Genomic DNA, 24426 nt, shown 5'->3' on the forward strand with positions numbered 1-24426 from the left:
CATTTTAAGGATTATGCATAACATCTAGTAACTTTCATGTGACTTATACCGATACCGTTTATTTAGAAAGCACTTTGGGACAGAATTAGTCCTTAAGGAATAGATACGCTTTCTAAACATCTGATTGTTCACAAACGTTATTAGTGTCTCTTGCTCAATGGCAATGTACGCAGAGATGCAATAAGAGGTGAACGAAAGCAAGATAACACTAAGCAATGTTATGGTAGAGCAGGACAAAGGCAAAAATAATGCAGCACAATTATAGTAGAGTTAAGAGTGAGAGGGAAGAAGGGAAATAAGAGAAAACAAAGATATAACTAGCAAGTAACAATGTCCAGTACAGTGAAATAAGACGTGGAAATAAGACTGACAGCTATGAGAGGCTGTTCCCTGCATGATCTACAGTATATAGTATATTGCATACAAACATATGTGTTAATTGGTCAGCTGAATGGAAGAGAAAAGAATGCCTATTGGTCTTAAGCTAGATAAAGCCAGGCCTGCACGATAAACTATGCTTCACTGATCAACAGCCCAACACAAGCTATAGCAATGGATAACACATTCCAGTTACATTCTTTTACAAAACACAATTGCACCAATAAGAAATACAATTTACAATGAGATGAGGTGAGGTTACCGTAATTTGTAATAGTGCGCAGGCCGCGTTACTTTCGGCAATAACGCGGCCAATTGAATCCCCCTCATTGAGCACATACGAACTAGCTGCAGAAACAACCACAGTGTATCTGTAGCAGCTGTAAATTGATACTTTATAACCAGTGGATGCAAACAACCAATAATTGTCAAAAAATAAATAAAGCATGGTTAATGTAATAGTTAATACATTAATAACAGAAAGGCATAAATAAAAAATGGGAGTGTAATATAATTCAAATGACACAACTCAGTCCCACAATATAATCCTACCCTAGTTAGTCTTTTTCTATAATGCACAATTAAACCTAACATACGTTGTATTTGCAGGTTGAGGGGTAGTCTGGGTTTTGTTACTGAAGTATAACTTGAATGTAGACATCTCAACACAGAAATCCTTATTTAGCTGAGGTGAAATACTGAATATGATTAGATTGAAGGTGTTTTCTCTGTATAAGTATAAGCCTTAAATGTCTCTCAGGACATCAGGGATAATCTGACACTAAAATACCCACTAACAGCTCATCACAAGGAGCCGAAATATTCATTTCTAACCTGAACTCTGCCTCAGGAAAGCTCAGGAAAATGTATATTAATGCTAAATAAGTATCATTAATCCAATGACTAAACTCTCCTGTTTCGATCACCCTTATAAAAATGTAGATTTTCACTCTGTCATAGCACTTTCACACGACTGCCTGACATATAGTGTGAATCCATGGTATTTATATCCACATTGATATTTATATCATAGTGGCTCGGGGGGAAAGGCAGGATTTATAGAAGTGAGTTTCCAAAAGGTTGGTTTTGTAACATAGCAAAACAAAAAACTCAAAAATACAAAACACACTAGCCGAAACGATAATGATCAAATTAGAAAAGTGTGTGTGTGTGTGTGTGTGTGTGTACATACACCAATCAGCCACAACATTAAAACCACTGACAAGTGAAGTGAATAGCATTGATTGTATCGTTACAATGACACCTCTCAAGTGGTGGGATATATTAGGCAGCAAGTGAACAGTCAGGTCTTGAAGTTGATGTGTTGGCAGGTCTTGTGGGGTGTTCCCGATATGCAGTGGTTAGTACCTACCAAAAGCAGTTTAAGGAAGGATATCCAGTGAACCGGCAACAGGGTCAAGGGTGCCCCCAATGCTCATTGATGCGCGTGGGGAGCGAGGGATAGTCCATCTGGTCCAATCCCACAGAAGAGCTTCTGTAGCACAAATTGTGAAAAGGTTAATGTTGTCTATGATAGAAAGGTGTCAGAACACACAGTGCATCGCAGCTTGCTGCGTATGGGGCTGCGTAGCCGCAGACCGGTCAGAGTGCCCACGCTGACTCCTGTCCACTGCCGAGGAGCAATTAAAGTAGGTGGCCTGGTCTGATGAACCACGTTTTTTTTACATCATGTGGATGACTGGATGTGTGTGCGTTGTTTAATTGGGGGCGAGATGACTCCAGAATGCACTATGGGAATAAGGCAAGCCGGCGGAGGCAGTGTGATACTCTGGATAATGTTCTGCTGGGAGACTTTGGGTCTTGGAATTCATGTGGATGTTACATTGTCACGTACTTCCTATCTAAACATTGTTACAGACCAAGTACATCACTTCATGGCTGCGGTATTCCATGATGTCAGTGGTCTCTTTCACCAGGTTAATGTGCCCTCCCACACTACAATAATTGTTCAGGAATGGTTTGAGGAACATGACAAAGAGTTCAATGTGTGGACTTGGCCTCCAAATTACCCAGATTTTAATCCAATTGGGCATATGTGGGACGTTCTGGAAAAACAGTCCGAGCCATGGAGGCCCCACCACACAACTCACAGGACATAAAGGATCTGCTATTAATGTCTTGGTGCTAGGATGGTTGCGGTGAGGCCTTACTCTATTATTTTAACTATTCCTGATTTACAATTTCTAGTAAGTTGTTGATGTAAGTTGGTGAGGAAGTTGAAAGGAGTCTATGGGCTTTGTCTATATATTTGGTTGTATCCATGGTTACTGTTCCTCCTATGTGTCCACTGGTTTAATTATTATGGCTGTGTCTCTTTTTAAGGAGTACTAGTGCTTTCCTCTTGTTAGGTTGGAGGTTTGGTTTGGAGGGTTTCTGCTATATACTCTCTTGACTACTTTTTCAAATCATTTTATTGCATTACCTTTGTGCGTGTGCCTAGATTTTTTTTTTATGTGTCTGTGGTTATTTGTCCATAAGGATCTATGTGAAGAATGTTTTAAGGATTAGTTGCCTGACAAATTTGCTAGTGTTAATATATACTAACATTGCTGACAGGTGTAAACTGCACTAAAGACATAGCAGCCAATCAGCAATAAGCTTTTATCTGTCCAATGCAAGTTAGACACTGAAAGCAAATGTATGATTGGTTGCTATAAATTCATTAAAGATTTTCAATATTGATGAACCTGAATGACAATTTTTTATAATCTATGAGGTGTTTGCAATAGTTTGAAGTACTAATTCTCTAGAAGACCATGGGGAAAATTAAAAATTGGGAAATAAATTATGTCTCACCATTTAATGTTTGTCAATGGCTTCCTTCTTGTGCTAGAACTTTAGGTCAAGATCGCGGATTTTACCTCGCACCCCACAAGGATTTCTTTCATGGTTGCACTACCCCAACTACATGCACACAGACATTTTGCAATAGAGCTGGGTGGAAATGTATAGCTGGCAAAGATGGCTGAATATTGCTACCCCCTGTGGTTCTGGCCTACAGTTACTTACCTGAGGAGTCTCACACACATTGCAATATCAGTGCAAGTTATCATCTTCAATATTGTCATTCTTTAGAGTTGCTGCCATTTTCATATTTCTTATTGATATTAAGGTTGTAATATTACCTATTGCTACTTCGTCTTCTTTAAATTCATGCCCATTTATGGTCTTGAACGTAAACTTGTCATTAGTGGTAGTTTCTCCATTTTATCTATGTCTCCAGTTTTCACTTTGCTGTATCAGGGTGTATCCTCACTTTTACCTTTGCAGTCTGGCTGGGCCGAAATGCAAAATGTAGACTTACCCTCATATTTCAAACTCCCATTGTCCCATAGATTGTAAGCTTGCGAGCAGGGCCTTCTCACCTCCTTGTCTGCTTTACCCAGTTTGTTTATTAGTTTACTGTGTTTGTCCCGAATTGTAAAGCGCTATTGAATATGTTGGTGCTATATAAATAAATGATGATGAGGATGATGTCCACCCAAGGTTCTTTAAGAGTAATATCATCATCATCATCATCATCAACATTTATTTACCCAGAGCCAGCAAATTCTGTAGCGCTTTACAATTGAGAACAAAGAGTAATAAAACGATACTGGGTAATACAGACAGACAGAGAGGTAAGAAGGCCCTCTGTTTTTACAACCACACTAGCTGGTGATTTAAGCAAAAAGTACTTTAGTGGCATGATACTGAATTACCGAATTATTCTACAGATTTAGAGCCGGGTATTTAACCCGGCTCAGAGTATCTTAACTGCAATTTTTAATATTCATCCGTTACTGTTGTCCATCTATTCATTTTAATGAATGCAGCGTAAGTCTATTGCATTCAGCTTTTGTCATATTGTATTTTCAAATATTATTACTGCCCCTTATTGTTAAGCCAATATCATTCTTCCACATTATTATATCTTTGTTATTGCACGATTTTCACCAAGCGGTTACACTAGCCTTTTCACATTTATCAGAGATTAAACTTATTGTACACCATCCACCTCAGGTTACAGACCCATAGGTCACAAGGTATTTTAATAAATATGACTTAACCCATTCACATGGAGTGTGTGTAAATGTGTTTCCACACGTTACTTATAAGGATTTGGAGGGAGGTTTCCCGAGTTAGCACCTGGTGGACTAGGTTAGGATTTACAGCCTGAGGATAGAACATAACTTGGGTGGAGGTACTGTGTTTGAGAAATAAAGAAAACGTGAGATAATCCTAACCATGAGGTTTAACACTCCTTCCCCATCGCTTAGAACCAGGGAGGCATTCTGTGATGTCACCAGTTCCTGATGAATTGATTGGTTGTATTCCCATTAATATTGGTTCAGCGCACAAAACGACTGTTTGCACGGTCTATAGGTGATCGGTCTAGTTTAAAAAGACTAGCCAAATCACGAACCAGAATATATTAATATCAGCATAGCTCAACTATTGTTCAACTTTTAAACTCATGTTCAGCTATTTTTACTTGCCTAGCTGCTATCTAGAAGTATAATGTGCTTATTATGTTATTAAAAGCTGCTTCTTTTTATAGTACTAGAGCAGCCACTTTAATTTGTCATATTATTATTGATTTGGGAATAGATCTCCATATAGTAAATACATTTTCTTTGGCAGCAACCATAAAGCAAATATGTAAACACTGCTCGGAGCTGTTCAATACATTTGTCTTCCATGACTAAGAAAGAACTTGCAGGAAGAAGCCTGACCCATTATTTTAAAATGATCTTTTTTTACTGACTGAATTAACCTCTTATTTAAAAACCATTGATACTTTTACATGCTGTCGTTGGTGATTGTATTGTATGTTGCTTTCCTGGCTATAGATTGTAAACATGTCATATAACACAAATCATTTCTCCAAAATGCAGCCTCTCCTCATATACCACTCCTAGAAATGTTTAAATTATGTTCCTGTCTGACATTAATAACAATATGCAAATATATTACCACTATGACTTCCATTACAAGAGTCAGACACGTAATTTTTTTTGTCCGGATCTCAACTTATATTTTCTTTTTTTCTCATCAAAAAGTATTATAGTGGAACCTGAAAACTCTTGGCGCCTCTTCAATATTCATGGCCTCCAATACTTGCAGAATAGTCGTCTCTTCCAGCACCCTGTTCTACAGGCTGGACAATTTGATTTTGCGTCTGACTGCTGTTATTGTGTCAGTAAAGTTGGTTGAATGAACCCACTGATAATCTAAAATCACAAATACAATCCACTTCATGAATGTAGAAAACAATAAAAAAAAAGCAAAAAGTAAAGAGAATATTTGACATTCATATATGAATTGGATGTGTACTGACTGAGTTTAATGATATAGAGTATATGCAGGGCCGGCAGAAGCTGGAACTGCCTGTATATCACTATGCTCAGTAATACACAGCACTTGATGTTACTCATTCAGGGCCTGATTCATTTTTCTAAAAACTCACATAATTAGGGCAAACGCACGTCTGTATTCAACTACAAGCGGATCTGAAGAAACGTGCCTTGTTTGAATACGGGTGTAGGTACGCCTTACATATACGGCACTTGCCTTATTGAGACAGACACAACACGCTGCAGGATATGAACAATATATATGTGCAATTATTAATAATATAATCAATGTAATCATTAAGGAAAAGCATACTAGCCAAGTCTCCTACATCTGCCAACTTCCTAGTGAAGTGGGCAGATGTGGAAGATTTGGCCACGCCCCACCACCCCCACTGTAAACTGACGCATTTGCGTCATTATGTTGCGGAGGCAGGGCCAAAATGACACAATTCGCCAAGCCCCGCCCCCGCACGCCCACCTTTCCCCAGCAGCTCCTGGACGCCAACTTCCTGAAGTTGGCAAGTATGAGAAAAATAAAAAAATAAAAAAATTTCAATTTTTTTGTTCACCAAATACATTTATCAAGATGTTCTCAATGTGAACTGTGAATAAAATAAATTTTTGCAGTTAAATTGGAGGAAAGAGATCAAATCACCTGGTAGAGACGATGTGAGCTGTGTTAGAGCGGGCAATTGACAAATACTGCATGATTGTATATATTTGTCTAATATTAAATTGCATTTGTGTGATATATTTTAGCAAAGTTAAAGAAACTGATAGACTTTAGTGTATGTTATTAGTGATAGTTATCCTTTTTAGAGAGATATATTTTTGATAAAAAATCTACAAAACAAACATCTTTAGGAGTCCGCACCTCACTAATAAACGTGCCGTTGCAGCTACTAAAGACCAATCTGGTGTGATAATATATTATTTGTGTGGGCCTATGGTCCAGAGTAAGGGGGCAGAGCGTTCCTTGGTCTCCCTCTGGTGTTGCTACTGCTGAGACACTACCCAACAAATGCTTTGAAAAAAGTCTGGTGAACCAGACGAAACGCGTCAGCGAGTCCTCCGATTGCGATATCCAGAACCTGCATACCTCTTATTTACACGTTCAAGCGCTAGGAACTATTTTCTCAGGAACCATTTTATCCTTCTTTGTCCCTGGGCGGACTGAGTTTGGGTGCGCACCCAGAAGACATGTGACCGGCTCACCATTGGGACTGACCGACTGCAATTCCCATTCAGGGTTGGTGAATACCTAATTATCGTTTATGCAGATTGTGTCCAGTAGAAGTGCCCGGAGAGGATTAAGACTGAATCATTTATCGGTACAGGTACCCTCTATTCTATGTATAGTTCCGGACTCTGGCGAGAAAATTATTCTCTAATAATCAATTGGCGCCTAGAGGTTTCATTTCAGGTTGGATATCTAATACACTAGTATTTGTATTGGATTTATGAGATATCTCTGTTTCACTGTCATATGAACTAGGCTTGGAATTCATCCATTGTCATTGGTTGTTTACATTTTCTATATTCCTTGTGATATTGGTTGTATGTGCTTCATATTGGCTTATATTTTATTCTTCTATATGACCATTAAATGTTTATGTTTTTACATATGCCGGCTATTTGTTTATATATTTAATATCCATTATTTCATATCCTAGTGGGTTTCTGCGCTGGTATTTTCTGTTTTTAGACTACCCAACAGTACCCAGATTAAGGTGGAGGCACTGTGTGATACGGAATACAAAGTAAAAAATTAATTAATGGCCGATTTTTGGGCTCTGTTTCGGAGCTGGACCATACAGTATATTCCTACTTTCTTCTGACATTAGCCTCTGTAAAGCGGCCGTGTGCATTGTCAGTCTGTCTCTATAACAACTAGTGATCCCTACGGTATCTGTCTCTCCTACGTTCTCCAGTCACAATCTGAAATGGAGGTGAGACAGATAGATATAAAAACCGGTGTATGTAGACGACCCTTCTGCATTTTGTCACAGTGGAATATGACACAAAGCCGCTGTCAGGTGGATGCCATCGTATTCAAAGCAGTACAACTCAGATGTTTTGTATTTCATATAGACAAAAATAGACAACTCCACCTGATGATATAAGTACATGGCTGAAAACCATAATAAACTGTACTGAAAGTTGCAGGTGGAGATTACTAGACAAGTCATGAGAAGGCTGAAATAACCTTTTTGTTTATTTTTAAAAAGCTGCTGTCAAGAGTCTTCTTTCCAAAAACAGAAGATTGAGGGAACCGCAGACAGAGGTAAGTCTGATAGCATATCAATGGAGACCAGTGCATACTGCCCAACATTTCTGTATAAATATAAGCACATTGGTATAGATCTGTCCAGTAGACTGATGAGCAGTACATAGTATAGAGTCACATGTAGTGGTACAATGTATAATCCATTCTGTGGGCCTGTGAGCCCATTCTGATTATTAGTATTCAAAACAAATACAATTATAATGGCTAATGTATGCTGCACGCCTTCATTCTCTGTTCTTACTGTTATTCTATGGTAGTGAGTGGTATACACTGGAGACCACCTTTCATTTGTGGCTTGTAGTATACACTGGAGACCACCATTCATGTGTGGCTCGTATTATACACTGGAGACCACCATTCATTTGTGGCTTGAAGTATACACTGGAGACCACCATTCATGTGTGGCTTGTAGTATACACTGGAGACCACCATTCATTTGTGGCTCGAAGTATACACTGGAGACCACCATTCATGTGTGGCTTGTAGTATACACTGGAGACCACCATTCATTTGTGGCTTGTAGTATACACTGGAGACCACCATTCATGTGTGGCTCGTAGTATACACTGGAGACCACCATTCATTTGTGGCTCGAAGTATACACTGGAGACCACCATTCATGTGTGGCTCGTATTATACACTGGAGACCACCATTCATTTGTGGCTCGAAGTATACACTGGAGACCACCATTCATTTGTGGCTCGTAGTATACACTGGAGACCACCATTCATTTGTGGCTCGTAGTATACACTGGAGACCACTATTCATTTGTGGCTTGTAGTATACACTGGACACCACCTTTCATTTGTGGCTTGTAGTATACACTGGAGACCACCATTCATTTGTGGCTTGTAGTATACACTGGGGACCACCATTCATTTGTGGCTTGTAGTATACACTGGAGACCACCATTCATTTGTGGCTTGTAGTATACACTGGAGACCACCATTCATTTGTGGCTCCTAGTATACACTGGTGACCACCATTAATTTGTGGCTCGTAGTATACACTGGAGACCACCATTAATTTGTGGCTCGTAGTATACACTGGAGACCACCATTCATTTGTGGCTCGTAGTATACACTGGAGACCACCATTCATTTGTGGCTCGTAGTATACACTGGAGACCACCATTCATTTGTGGCTCGTAGTATACACTGGACACCACCATTCATTTGTGGCTCGTAGTATACACTGGAGACCACAATTCATTTGTGGCTTGTAGTATACACTGGGGACCACCATTCATTTGTGGCTTGTAGTATACACTGGAGACCACCATTCATTTGTGGCTTGTAGTATACACTGGAGACCACCATTCATTTGTGGCTCGTAGTATACACTGGAGACCACCATTCATTTGTGGCTCGTAGTATACAGTGCAGACCCCATTTCTCTGGTGCCTAGCTGTGTACAGTAAAGGCACCCATGTATTGGTGGCTAGAAGTATACAGTAATGATCCCTGTCAAATAGCAGCTAATAGTATATAGTTCAGACCCCTTTCTCTGGTGGGTAGTAGTACAGAGTGCAGCACCAATTCTCAGTTAGCTAGTAGTGTACAATGCACACCCCCATTTCTTGGTGATTAGTAGTATTCAGTAAAGACCCCCATTCTCTTCTGGTGACTAGTAGTATACAGTAAAGACCCCCATTCTCTTCTGGTGACTAGTAGTATGCAGTAAAGACCCCCATTCTCTTCTGGTGACTAGTAGTATACAGTAAATACACCATTCTCTTCTGGTGACTAGTAGTATGCAGTAAAGACCCCCATTCTCTTCTGGTGACTAGTAGTATGCAGTAAAGACCCCCATTCTCTTCTGGTGACTAGTAGTATACAGTAAAGACACCATTCTCTTCTGGTGACTAGTAGTATGCAGTAAAGACCCCCATTCTCTTCTGGTGACTAGTAGTATGCAGTAAAGACCCCCATTCTCTTCTGGTGACTAGTAGTATGCAGTAAATACACCATTCTCTTCTGGTGACTAGTAGTATGCAGTAAAGACCCCCATTCTCTTCTGGTGACTAGTAGTATGCAGTAAAGACCCCCATTCTCTTCTGGTGACTAGTAGTATGCAGTAAATACACCATTCTCTTCTGGTGACTAGTAGTATGCAGTAAAGACCCCCATTCTCTTCTGGTGACTAGTAGTATGCAGTAAAGACCCCCATTCTCTTCTGGTGACTAGTAGTATGCAGTAAATACACCATTCTCTTCTGGTGACTAGTAGTATGCAGTAAATACACCATTCTCTTCTGGTGACTAGTAGTATGCAGTAAAGACCCCCATTCTCTTCTGGTGACTAGTAGTATGCAGTAAATACACCATTCTCTTCTGGTGACTAGTAGTATGCAGTAAAGACCCCCATTCTCTTCTGGTGACTAGTAGTATGCAGTAAAGACCCCCATTCTCTTCTGGTGACTAGTAGTATGCAGTAAATACACCATTCTCTTCTGGTGACTAGTAGTATGCAGTAAATACACCATTCTCTTCTGGTGTCTAGTAGTATGAAGTATAAACCCACATTCTCTTCTGGTGACTAGTAGTATGCAGTAAAGACCCCCATTCTCTTCTGGTGACTAGTAGTATGCAGTAAAGACACCATTCTCTTCTGGTGACTAGTAGTATGCAGTAAAGATCCCCATTCTCTTCTGGTGACTAGTAGTATACAGTAAATACACCATTCTCTTCTGGTGACTAGTAGTATACAGTAAGGATCCCCATTCTCTTCTGGTGACTAGTAGTATGCAGTAAAGATCCCCATTCTCTTCTGGTGACTAGTAGTATGCAGTAAGGATCCCCATTCTCTTCTGGTGACTAGTATTATACAGTAAAGACACCATTCTCTTCTGGTGACTAGTAGTATGCAGTAAAGACACCCATTCTCTTCTGGTGACTAGTAGTATGCAGTAAATACACCATTCTCTTCTGGTGACTAGTAGTATGCAGTAAAGACCCCCATTCTCTTCTGGTGACTAGTAGTATACAGTAAGGATCCCCATTCTCTTCTGGTGACTAGTATTATGCAGTAAAGACCCCCATTCTCTTCTGGTGTCTAGTAGTATGCAGTAAATACACCATTCTCTTCTGGTGACTAGTAGTATGCAGTAAAGACCCCCATTCTCTTCTGGTGATTAGTAGTATGCAGTATAAACCCCCATTCTCTAATGACTATTAGTATAGTACATTACACTTACTAGTATATTTAGTATAGCCTTACAACCCCTCTCCCTTTTCCAGAACTCCCCTGCTGGCTGTGTCCCAATCTATGTGCTTTTTGCACTTGCAGTGCCAGGTGCTGGCATACCAAGCAGCATGCAGTGCCCGGGGCACTAATTGGCTCCAGTGGCACGTAGGAAGCTGATTGTACAATATATGCTTTGTGGCTAGTAATATACAGTCCTCATGATCATGATCAGTTACATACAGAACAAGCCCCCAATCTCTGGTAACTAGTAATCTAAACGGATCCTTATACCGGCTTTGTATGCTCTTTCTCACACCCAATAGTATGTTGTCTCTCTTGTACCCTGCTATGTATGCTGTCTCTGGTTCCCTGTGGTGTAATGCTGTGTCTCCCACTCTGTACAGCGGGTACTTTCTTCCTCACTCTCTTATGCTGTGCACTTTAAATCATATTTTAAGTCTATGGCAGGGAAAACATTAAGATTTTTGAAAACTGTTTTCCATCATTTTTGTATCCCAACGTTATAATATCTGCCGATTTCCTCTTTCTTTTTCACGGTGACCCTTATCTGGTTATCATTCTTTTGTGTGGTGTGATAAACAGAGAACTACAGTTCTATGTTGTACTTTCTAGAAGTACCACCATGGGTTAGATCATGTTCTTAATTATGTCCCATTCTGAACCCATCACTGCACCAAAACTTTAACACACAGCTCAAGTTGATCTAGTATCTCACTTTTGACCTGTTGATGCAATGTTTATTACAGGCTATCATATGTGATGAAAAACATAAAAAGCCCCTGACTCTGCCACATATTGTTTGCAGTTCACCACCTGGAGTGCAAGTTCCTCCGCCAATAAAGGAAACTGACCAGCATCCTAAATATTTACATGGACCTTTACATGATATTAACTTGGAAAAAAGAAAAAGAGAAGTTCTGATCAAAACAGGTGAAAGACAAAAGTACCAGATTGTTTGCCGTTCCCATCTACCACCTGGATTGCAAGTTCCTCCGCCAATAAAGGACAATGACAAGTATCATGATGTTAACCTGGAATAATAGAAAAAAAATTCTTAGCAAAACCGGAGAAAAACAAAAGAAGCATCTGTCTGTGACATAGAGTTCAGTCAATCCACAAATACTACCCAGATCCCGTGGTGATGTCTTAACTGGATATAAAAAACAATTACCAAAAATTGACCAGTAAAAAGAAGAATCCCAGTTATTAACAGCATTTCTTGTAAGATGCAGCAGCCAATGAGAGAGCTGATTGTTAGGGGAAGAAGTATTCAACATCCGAACAGTATACAGGATTTACATGTGAAGAGGTCCACATTGTTCATGAGGCCGGCTAAAGCTGACATGGGATCCAGAGAGTCCGTAAGACACAACACATACTTCTAATGACAGCTCCTTACAGACTAAAGCATTGTACAATACTCCCTCACATGTCCGGTAATATCCCCTACACCCAACGCACCTATTGCACTAAAGAAAGAACCTCTTATAACAAACATTATTAATATGCATTTCCCTTTTGACTGCTTTATTAAATTGATGTATAGCTACTTGCTTGTTTTATTTGAATTTAGATCTGATTCTGTGATTCCAGTTCCAGTATAGCTAGAATTACAAAGTTTCCTCTTTTATTACCGTGATATGTAACTTTATACACTGCAGACAGACATAGAGGGGCAGCCTCATCCACTATGGACACAGTCGTCCCCATCCTCTATCATTACACAGACAGATGGGCCCCCATCAGTGGCGTTTTATGAATTTCACGCAAGAGCAGTGCTTGTCCACCCCCAGAGCTTACATGATGAGGGGATGATCGTAGGGGAACATGTGTTATATGGGGGCATATGCCCTCCCCACCTGTACCATGTCCTGTGTGCTCCTCCACCATTCTCCCATTGTTACGTGTACCCCAAGCCCTCACACTCACAGCGGGATCCTGCCTGCTGTGCAGTCCAGTGTGGGAGCTCTCTGGTCACAGTATCTCCCACATCTACTGCTCCAGGTAGGAAGGATCTCTGATCAGAGCGACAGTGACTCCCACTGATATGTACACCAGTGCTCTGCCCAGACCACCCACATCAAGGAGCAGCAGCTGGACATATCCCCCGAATGCTCCTACAGTCCTGATTATGTGGAACAGTTCCCCCAAATCATAACATATCAAATCATAATAAATGCTGCTACAGCTGCTTCAGTCTGGAACGTTCGTTCCACATATTGCAATATCTGCTCAGATGAGCAACTCACACCAAGGGCTAGATTTACTAAGCTGCGGGTTTGAAAAAGTGGGGATGTTGCCTATAGCAACCAATCAGATTCTAGCTATCATTTTGTAGAAGATACTAAATAAATGAAAGCTAGAATCTGATTGGTTGCTATAGGCAACATCCCCTCTTTTTCAAACCTGCAGCTTAGTAAATCTAGCCCCAAGTCTTCCCCTTCTGGCCTCTTCTACAAATACAAACATAGATTCAGTCCGAATTTCAATATGATCTTACTACGCATTTTTTAAATGGGTTGATACCTACCTGCATACAACTTTATGGTAAGTGCTCCTTAAGCAGTATCAACGTCATTAAAAGCCTAAGGAAATTGCATGAACAGTCCGATTCGGGATTAGAGATACACTAATGGTTTGGTCACAAAACTCATTATAAAAAATCCTATACTGTACTGTACTCATTCACAAGTATTTCATGAAATCAGAGTGAAAGAAAACAGGGGTACACACCTCTCCTGCACCCCAGATTTCATTTCTCTTCTTTCATATCGTTAAATATTACTGGTAGAGCAAAATACTGTATAGATATATAAGGCCTGATTCATTAAGGAACATAAATACTGATACGTGTCATATTTTGCGTAAAATCGCTGTATTATCCCCCCCCCCCCCCAGTTTATAAGCTGTTATGTTAAAGATGATCACAAAGGGTGGGGTGAGGCTGACACACGGGAGGGTGAAACAAATGGGGAATGTGTGAGAAGGGAGCGAAGGGCAGTGGGGGTGGAGGTAGGAGAAGTCTTCTAAGCTTTGGTGGACAGGAGAGAATTTACAGAAGGTTTGAATAAATAGAGGCTGGTGGAGAGTCTGATTGGGGGTGGGAGTGTGTTCTGTAGGTCGGGAACAGCACGAGAGAAGTCATGGAGGTAGGAGTGGGACATGGTTATCAGTGTGGAGTTGAGGTGGAGCTCGTTGGCATATATTCAATACAAAGACATTTAAAAATACATGCGTATAGGATATAAACATAACAAGGATAAAATATGATTGTCACTGAAAAAACATCATTAAAAAACATTTAAAATCAAATTGGGACTCATGGGTCTAATTTTTTTTTTTCAAACAAAAGCTCTTTGCCCATTTTGATTTTCCATAATTAGAGGAATGAGGTCCATACCATGTGACTGGTGCCTAGCAAGATAGCCCTCGTTATGTTGCCTCAACATATTGCAGTTTTGTGCAATTTCACATTCCTGTTCTATGACGTTTACAATCAATAGTATAAATGAACTGTAAAAATGATTTATTATTAATTATTAATTTTTTTTTATTAATTACAATAAACCCGCAACAGATCCATTTCTTTCAGAAATTTACAATGATGAGCTGATTTAGGGTAATTTAAAACAAATTTAGCAATCAGCTGAAATACTGCTGATTCCCTGGAGATAAATATCACAGACACAATGCCAGTTGTGATGGCAACACAACGGAAACTAAACAATTTGGGATTGAAATTATCTAGGCTCATTGCTGCTAGGTGAACACAGAGCCTGGAAATCTTTTAGAACCCATGAAACAAAGAAAGGATGAAGGTGATGATGGCAGAGTGAAAGGCAGCTGGCTAGTGCTACCAATATTCTCACTATTGCTTGAGTGGTTGCAAGCAGCCACAGTAGCTTTTCTAACTAGCCCTCTTAACTTTGTTCCTTGTTCCCTCACCTTCCCCTGCACTCTATTAAACCTCTTCAAATATTTTTATGACCCAAGTTTGTGTGGCCTATTCAATTGTAAATAGTTGTAACAAAACCAGTAGCAGAATGGTTATCTATCATTATACTAATATGGGAAATGGAAATTATTTGTTGACATGCTTAGGCTATAGTGACTAAATTGCTGGAATTTGGAATTTAGAAATTTTCAGAATTGCTTCATTCATATCTGATCATAAAATGCTTTCAAAACAACTTGTGTGGTACAATTTGCTAAGTTTAAATTGACAGAAACATGTACGTGCAAAGCCTAGTTTTTTGCCTTTGGCAAATTATATCTACGAGGACGGGACTATACACCCTAGATTCCCAAGGTCAAGCAAATACACGTGCCTGGCTTTCCTGGCATATATTGGAGTTTACACATGAGAATTGTATTACTTTATGTGAGTTGGTTAAAAACACTTAAGACTGGGAACTACAGTATTTCAAAAAAATCTACATATTAAACAATAAACAAATAAAACCTTTGGAATGACAATCCAGGATGTATAGTTAAACTGAAACACGGCGAAAATTTGGGTCTCCGGTTTCACAGTCTTCCTGTTTATGTCTTTTTTTTTTACTGTGTTTCAGTGTTTGCACATTGTGAAATAAAGCTCCTGCATGATCAAATGCAGATTTAATTTAAAAATCTTATCAGCATGAATGTTACCTGGCCTAGAACCAGAAACACCCCTGTGTGTGCTCCTGTGTGTGTGTGTGTATGTTAGGGAATTTAGACTGTAAGCTCCAATGGGGCAGGGACTGATGTGAGGGAGTTCTCGGTACAGCGCTGCGAATATAAGTGGCTGCTGCTAATGATGATGATATTTGCCGATTCTAGGGCTCATTCTCTATCACTGCATTTAGGTGCAAAAATATCCACTAAATGATAATAACTAATCATGCACTTGGATAAAAAGTAATTGCTGATTGATTGCTGTGTAAACGAGCCTGTATATAAAATTCTACTATAAGAATTTCAATGTATCTAGGCAGCATGGGTATTCCTGCAAAACTAATTTAAACTGCAGTTTACAGACTCATATTTTTCTACTTCTTTAGTAATGGTTAATATTGATTGGGACACATAAGTCCCAGTTATCTCCTGATTGCAGACTTACTGCAATTAAAGTACAAAGCACATTGGATCAGTAAAGTGCCAACCAAATACATCAATGTCAGCTAGTCACCCAATCAGCTAGCAGAGATGAGTTCATTGATTTGTCCTGCATTTAATATTTGTATAGGAATTTTGTACAATTCTGACCAACCAAATAAATCTGTCAATCCAGCAAATAAATATAATATTGGGGTTTCTTGGCAGTGTAATATACTGTACTGTATTTGTGTTGGTTATTTTAAAATATTTTTAGCTGGAACAACATGGCAGACTAGTTGCAAAATAAAGTCTGACACCAAAGTGGGCTTTGTAAAGTACCCTTTTACTTTATCAAACAAATAGGAGGTTTTTGCCTAATTTTCAAATAAAATTGAATTAAATAAAAGACTCTACAAAACCTTAATGCACCCCTTCCTTCCATTAAGTGCTGTATAGCATGTTTCACTTTACCCAGACTTTGAAACATCTTTGTTCACTCAAATAAATGTCATAGTCAGTGTGGTTCAGATTATTAGACCCTTAATAAAGCCTGTCTTATAAATGCGTCATTTTTACTCAAATACAAACCACAGTATCTCTTGTTCAGATTATTTTAACATACTTTATTCTTATTCCAACACTGTCTTATAAATGCTTTATCACTCCAAAAAATACAATTATTTATGGTGTAAAATTATTTTAAAATACTTGATTGTAAATGAAAATTTTCTGTGTTATAAAACTCCACTTTATCCTCAAATAAATAGTGCAATAGGTGTTGGTGAAAATAATTTAATATAATTTAATTTAATTTAATATTTAATATTTGTCTTATAAAAGTCTTGTTTTCGCTCAAATAAATATTGCAGTAGAGGCAAAATTATTTTAATATAAACAATATGCTCAATATAATAAAAATTGACTATAAAATGGCTGTTTTAATATCCAAATTTTACAAAGAATTGGGCAAATTGGTGAATCACATTTTGAACAATTCTCTTATCTCTACCAACTATAATAATAAACAGAGGCAACAATAGTAGCTGATACAAAATTATTTCTAATATCATATATGTAATAAAATGCAGTTTACAGAAACCTGAAAACAGCATTCAATAGTAATCATGACACTGATCACATAACCGCACTTATGTTGTGTGTCAGTATTTTTATTGACCAGTGAATTGGCCTCTGAACTTTATGTTTTATTGGCTGCAAAAAGAGCAGTACAGTTGTGACACCATCTATATATATAAAAAATGTCACAGCGCTGGGGTATACAGCAAAGGAATTTTTTCATTTGGACTGCACACAAGCTTTCAATAACTGTAAGGATACCAGGTTAATGCTGTAATCTTTTGCAACATCAGCTGGCTGGTTTGCCTGAAAGCAACTTTATGTACAAGCTTGGCACTCCAGGTACCTCTGTGAGTACAATAATCAACTAGGCAAGAAACTAGTTAAAGTAAATATACTATATTGCATAACAGCACTTATTGAAGCAATTACAGCACTTTACACAAATAAATACCAGGGGGTTTACCGCACCAATCATCACACACAACCCTATACTAACAGGGTTTTAATCACCATTACAAGAGCACTGATCATGCTGATGGATGTAATCCTTTTCACTTCCCTACCAGCAAGGAAGTGACCAAGCCCAAAGGCTCCCTGCTTTTGTAAGGCTCAAAAGGGAAAATTCTGTGGAGTCTTGCAGCTGATGTCTATAGTTCTTACTAGACCAGCCTAACTACAACCCTAACCCCTAGTCTGCACTCTCCAAGTTGCGCCATCAATGAGTGTCAGAAATATCTGTAGCCAATGACTGATTTCACCTCCATTGGACCACACACATCAGTATGCACTATAGCTAGGGGTGCTTCAGCTCTGGTTGCTGACTTGGGTAAGGGGCAACGAGTTTGCTTACCCTTTAAGCAGGTCTCGCATGTCGGTCTCTCCAAACTGTTCACAGTGATGCCTGTCACCATCCCATCAGTGAGCTTCTGGACGTTGTCATATCCCAGATGACCCAATCTCCTATGCCACAGCTCCATTGATTGACTGTCATGTGAAGCCGCCATCGCATGACATTCTTCGGTGACTAGGACATAAAGCTGGATAGACCGGGTTGCTGTTACAATTACAGTACCTGTCTGGTTTTGAACCACACATTTGCCCTCTGCGAATTTAACCTTGCAACCTTTTTTCTCAAGGATGCTTATAGCGATAAGGATGGTTCCCGCCTCTAGTACATACAATACGTCTTGGATATTTGTGACAATGGTTTCACCTTTTATATTCAGGCGGACTGTGATTGTCCCAACTTTTGTTGCATTAAGAACCTTTCCACCGATTCCTTTTACTATAACTGGATCACATGGTTTCAACGAACTGAACCATTCCCGATTGCAGCTAAAATGTCTTGTGGCCCCCAAGTCCATATACCAGCAGTCTTTCTCATGACTATCAGCTACATTTAATGCTGACTCATTAGGTTTTTCCCGCTTTTTCTGTTTCGCGCCACTTCTAACTTATAATCTGCATTCAGATGCTTTGTGCCCCATCTTATGACATATGAAGCATTTAAACTTAGGTTTCGTGGACTTTGTACTTTTTGTGAGTACTCTCAGCATTTGCCTCAACAGGAATTCTCTGCTTGAATTGCAGCAGCTCAGCTCTCGCGATATCTGTCATTAACTTGGTATCATTAGACTCCAAAGCTATTACTAGGAAATCATACTCTGGTGTGAGATTCTGCAGCATCGCCATTGTGACTTCCTCGTCGTCCACCTGTGCTCCCACAGATGCCAATAACTGGATAATCTACAGCATTTTGTCTATGTACTCATCCCCGCTCTCACAAGTACTCAATTTAGTCCCGTACAGTGTACGCCTCAAGTTTATCCTTCTCATCAGACCTTTGTCCTCATACGCATTTTTCTGAGTGGTCCACATCTCACTTGCTGAATCTTTATCATTAATGATAGAATACATGTGCTGTTCTACAGCTAAGCCAATGGTGCCCATGGCTCTATTTACCTCAGCAGTACTTCGACTGGCATCTGGATCTACTGTGACTTTCCACAACTTTTCCCACATTAACTGCATTTTCATTGCAAATTTCCACGTTGCATAATTCTCAAAACATTTTAATTTAGCAAAGTTCCTACTGGTGCCTGTGCAGTGCATTTTTGTTTTATTTGTGTACTAAATAAAGGACTATTCTGTAATATATCAGCTTCCTTTTAATCTCTTGTACTTTTGTTATCTTTCTTTATGTTTAAGCGTTTATCTTAACACATGGTGCCTGTGCCCATAACCTGTTGGTTATACCTTTTGATGTTGATAAAAGTGTTAATGTGGATGTTAAGTCACAACGCTTTTGTAACTTAAATAGGTTTCTGTTTATTAAAGATGGTAATAACAGAATGCAGGTACACACAAAAGTTGGTAACTTGGTAGTACAGCAGTATTCAACAGTAGCAACAGGCAATACAGTTTATACAGCAGTATACTTGTATAGATAGTATACAGATGCAGGCAGGTTGGTAACATGCACCTCTGCACATCTGTGCAGGAATCATTTGTGGGCATACAGACTCCTCCCTTATGTATATATTAGTAGTGGGGAGCCTCCGGTCACCTTCTACCAGACTTCGAGGGACTTATACATATATATACAGAGCGCAGCTAACAGTACTGCGTCTGTTTTTTTTACTGGTCTGACAGCAAGTGCCCCCACTTCCTGTTTCCTCACCTGACCACCGGGGATCGTGCTGCTGTTGCCATAGCAACGCAGCAGGGGAGACGGCGCTAAAGCGCTTTTTCATACTAACAAGATTGAGACCTGCTCAGAAGAGGGACTGTCACACTCCTGGTATTACAAACGGAACCCAATACCCAGGTAGTTCTGTAGTAAACAGGATTTATTTTGATATAGAAACAAATCTTAAATGTCCAGCAAGCAAGTCCAAAGTATCAACAAGATAAATATCCTGTAGAGGTATCAAGGAATTGTATTCCAAATCACAAGGAAGCATGGTTCTGTGGAAGCATCTGGTTCAGACACAAACACAATACTCCAGCAAAGGCTGAATAACAGGAAGTGCCTTTTCTAGGCCCAAACAGGAAATGAGATCCAAGATGGAATCTTCCTGAGACAGTTCTGGCCATCTTGGATAAGGGCTATTGTAAGGGCAAGTTCATATCAGAGATCCAAGATGGAAACTTCATGAGGCAATCACGGCCATCTTGAATGAGGGAAAATCTAAGGGCAAGAACATAACAGGGACTGAGCAGGTTCTCGTCCCTCATTTAGTAGCACCCTGCAGTGCTTGGATCTGAGGAGTCTGCCTGGACACATGGTCAAGCAATGGGATACCACTTATCAGCCCAATGGATGATTACCTTGGTATTTGAGCATGTAAAGACACCTCTTGGTTTTAACCCTTTCCAGTCTTTTTGGGTGAAATCAAGTGTCCAACTGACTGGCATGAGAGTGAAATATGGCTGAATGCAAGCAAAGTCCTGCAAGAGTAGTGGCAGTGGTCAGCACTAACAGTCTCTGTGGTGCAGGTGGTCTGGAGACCACAATGTGCCCAAGTGAATAGCTCTTTTAGAGGGCATGGTGCACAATACAGTGGTGCATAAATCGCTGCTTCTCTCTTTAATTCGACTATATTAGATGTTTTCATTTTTTGTCTATGTAAAATCTAATAGGTGAACATGACTATACAATGGCTTCCTGACTCTTGTATCTCATTCACCTTGACAAAGACCGATCAATATGGTTGAAACGCGTTGGAGGATGAGATCCAAGTATCTGTGACAAACTATCTCAACATCCTGATTTAATGCAACTTCCGCTATTTCTAATACCCCGGGGAAATTAAAGATCTTCTGATCCACTGTGATTGCTTACTCGGTCTTTCTGGTAGGAGTAATTGCCCACATTTTCTCTGTTTGGAGTTTTTTTATTTACATTTCTATGTGTGTGTATTATCTTTTTATCAAAATGTCTTAAATATTATTACACCAGGGGGTAAATGTATTAAGCTGAGAGTTTTCCGGCGGGTTTGAAAAGTGGAGATGTTGCCTATAGCAACCAATCAGATTCTAGCTGTCATTTTGTAGAATGTACTAAATAAATGATAGCTAGAATTTGATTGGTTTTTCAAACCCGCCGGAAAACTCTCAGCTTGATACATTTACCCCCAGATGTTCTTTTTCCGTGTGTTTTATTCTCACTTTATGATGAGGAACTGAAAGGAGAAATATACAAAGGAGGGATCCTGTTAGAAGAAAGTTACAGGTATTAAAGATCATTCCTCAAAGGCTTAATTAAAGAAAACCTCTAGTAAGTTTTCCACCACTAGGGGGCAGCACAAGTGGAAGTTTTGGTTACCTTACCCAGCACTGAGGGGAAGTCCGGGTAATTAAAGATCTTTAAAGGTAATTAAAAATCTTTTATGAAAACTTAATTAAAGAAAACCTCTAGTAACTTTTATCACAATTAGACACTTTGGTCACCAATCACTGAGAGCATGAATAGTTTTGCTCGTGGTTTAAGGATTGGACACTTTAGAATTATTATTTAAACGGTGATTGAATGTTTCATGTGTAACAGAATTCCACTATTATTGCTTTATGTAGTTTTATCTTACAATTTGGATACTCAATTGGGAAGACAGAAAGAAGAGATCCTTTAAACACTATAAAATGTAGGTATACTTCGTTTTTATTTCCGATTTAGACATTTCATTATTTTTTGATGTTGTTATATACTTTGATTCAGTATGGTTATAATTTCTTTTATCAGAGATCCCAATAGCGCTTAGACACTCTTGATTACTCACCCTGCTCTCGCCACAACAATTTCCTGTATCCTCTGTCATTACATTAGTATTATATCAATATATTTTCATTTTATTAACACAAGTGTTTTCGATTCAATCAATAAATATCCTGGAGGTAGATGAATTATCATCTGGTTCTCTCTAGTTTTCTGAATGGGGACAATGGGCCTGATTCATTAAGGAAAGTAACATTTTTTTTACTTAAGTTTTCTCCTGAACAAAACCATATTACAGTGCAAGGGGTGCAAATTATTTTTTTTTATTTTGCACATAAGTTAAATACAGTCTTTTTCATCCTATATCAACTTTAAATGTCAGTGTACAAATAAGCTATCAAGTATTTGTGTGCTACATGAAAAAACAGTCAGTATTTAACTTATGTGCAAAATAATAAACTAATTTGCACCCCCTGCATTGCAACATGGTTTTGCCCAGAAAAAGTAAGTAAGAATACTTACTCAATTTCTTGCTTAACTTCCTTAATGAGTCAGGCCCAATGTGTGTAGTTTAAAGTACACACATTGCAGAGCAGTAAATAAGTCCTTTATTTAAACATAATGGAAACATCTCATTGGTTAATGAAAAGTTACAGCAAACGGCAGAAAATAACAGAGAAGGAAATGGTAATGAATTATCACTTGCGCTAATAGCTATAAAACTGGAGCAGCTGTTAAACAGAGATTGATACATATGTTCCAAACACAACTGTTGCTACTGTGGGCCAAGGGCGCTGTGAGCGCGACCAGGCCCGCCATCAGGGGGGGGGCCCGGGCTCACCAGGGGGCCTGGCGGCACACACTTACCAGGGGGCCCACTGTCATCCAGTCCTGGCGTCTCTGCTGCTGTCTTCAGCCTGGCTGAAGACAGCAGTGGAGACGCCGGGACTGGAGGTCAGCGGCCCCCCTGGTAAGGAAGAATGGAGAATGCAATCGCAGGGGTGGAGCAATCATTCCCCATCGTTGCTCCGTGCCTGCGATCGTGTGATCCTCCCTTCTCCTGTCAGTGACTGATGGTGTGGTGTGAACTGACGTCACACTGATGTTCCCGCCGCCGCTGAAGAATGAACAGCAGCTGCAACATCTTGGTAAGTATATTTTAAAGAAATGTTATTATCACCTTTTTTTCTTATTTTTATGTTTGTTTCAACTAATTATTAAAAAACATTTTGAATGCTACTGGAGTTGGTGGCGGTTCATGGGGGGCGGTCATCGGGGGGGGGGGGGGTTCATGGGAGAGGTCATCGGGGGTTCTTCTGATGGCGACCTGAGCGCGATAGTAAGAAAAGGAGAAATCTAGTTCAGTTTCACCTACCACAAAATCTCAATTTTGGGAGACAATTTTTACTTGTTTTGCAAACTTTTGTTGTTAAGCTGTATTCATACATGTAATGTGAAGTTAAAGTAGTAGTCTGGTTTTATTCCTTCCAGCCAGGGTTGGACTGGGCTTCCGGGGGGCCGGGCTATCCCCCGGTAGGCCCCGACCCTGATCGCTCCCCTCTTCGTTGGTGGGGGGAGCGGGTAACTTAAAAAAAATAGAAAAAAAATAGAAAAAAATGCTCATGTGACCACATGAAAAAACAACCAGTATTTAACTTATGTGCAAGATAATAAACTAATTTGCACCCCTTGCATTGTAACATGGTTTTGTCCAGTAAACTTAAGTAATAAAACCATAGTCATTAATGAAAACCATTAAAAAAAACAACTTTTTTATTCATCCCCCCATGCAATACATTTGTCAGGATGTTATTATTGTCTACTCCATATAAAATGCAATTTTCTGCCCTGCAGCTGGTGCAAGTGATACAACAGAAAAATACGTACCTTTGAGATGCCCAATGCTTGAATCGAGCGCAACTGCGTACGCTTGAGCTGTACATTGCCTACGCGCATACGCCCCTTCCCCTCCCCGTTCCACCCAGGACACCCTAGCCTGTCTTAATTGTCCTTTGTGCTCAAAGGTGAATTGGATGTTCTTGCGTTCACTGGCATATTGGTCGCTTCTGGGCATGCGTAGAGCGATTTTATGCAAAATACGGCACGTATCGGCATTGAAGTTCCATAATGAATGAGACCCACAATGTGTTTACTCTGTCTAAACTATTATTAAACACAAAGTTCAAAGCTATGAACTTTTTGCCACTATTAGATCAAGTTGATTAGATCTAATGTAAATAAAATAAAAAATATATTTATGCCAATATGTCACTAAAAAAACACCTCTCCTGTTCTGAAAAAATATATTTTAAAAAATTTATATT

At 39.4% G+C, this 24426-nt stretch overlaps 1 long non-coding RNA gene across 1 annotated transcript; it reads left to right on the plus strand.

Annotated features, from left to right (window-relative positions):
- The first annotated feature begins 7093 nt into the window (after positions 1–7093).
- On the plus strand, positions 7094–12778 carry LOC142157883 (uncharacterized). The gene is made up of 3 exons (XR_012692676.1): positions 7094–7495; positions 7964–8019; positions 12035–12778. It is a non-coding gene; the product is annotated as an uncharacterized LOC142157883 (long non-coding RNA).
- The last annotated feature ends 11648 nt before the right edge of the window (positions 12779–24426 follow it).

The sequence above is a fragment of the Mixophyes fleayi genome, chromosome 5 (genome assembly GCF_038048845.1).
Source record: "Mixophyes fleayi isolate aMixFle1 chromosome 5, aMixFle1.hap1, whole genome shotgun sequence".
Lineage (NCBI taxonomy): Eukaryota > Metazoa > Chordata > Amphibia > Anura > Limnodynastidae > Mixophyes > Mixophyes fleayi.